Source organism: Bison bison, unplaced genomic scaffold (genome assembly GCF_000754665.1).
Source record: "Bison bison bison isolate TAMUID 2011002044 unplaced genomic scaffold, Bison_UMD1.0 scf7180017864360, whole genome shotgun sequence".
Classification (NCBI taxonomy): Eukaryota; Metazoa; Chordata; class Mammalia; order Artiodactyla; family Bovidae; genus Bison; species Bison bison.
The window spans coordinates 1332746-1333277 of record NW_011494932.1 but is presented as its reverse complement, the minus strand read 5'-3'; positions in this window follow the sequence as shown (position 1 = coordinate 1333277).

The window sequence follows — 532 nt, the reverse complement described above, 5'->3', positions numbered from 1 at the left end:
GGGCAGGGCCTGGATCTGGGGGCTCGGGGTCCGACTGGGCCTCAGCAGGGGGCGAGACGGGGCTCCCCCTGCCGTCTGTCCTTCTGTCTCCCCAGAGTCCGTCATTCAGGAGAGGTAGGCGTGGGGGGGCGGGGCTTGGAGGCCCCGCCGAGGCCTCATCCACGCCTCCCCCCGTTCCCCACTGGGTGCCCGGCCTGAGGTGCTGTGCTGGGCTGATGCCAGGGCCTGGGTGCAGACTCGTGGCCTTGGACCTCAAACAGCAGGCTCAGGCCAGGCAGGCGGGTGAGTCCCGCAGCCCGTCCCCAGGGGGTCCGCCTGGGGCTGGTCCCTTTCACCACTTGGGCCACGTCTTGCTGCAAGCTCCCACTCAGCTCTGAGGCCTGGCCAGCAGCCCCCGCTCTCACTGGCCGTGGGGGTCTGCACAGCACGCGGGCCCAGTGAGGCTGAGGGCCCAAGCAGGGCCGGCCCAGCTGAAACTGGCCCCGGGCACAGGGTCTCTGGCTTCCGGACTCTGCCCTACTCAGCCACCCTC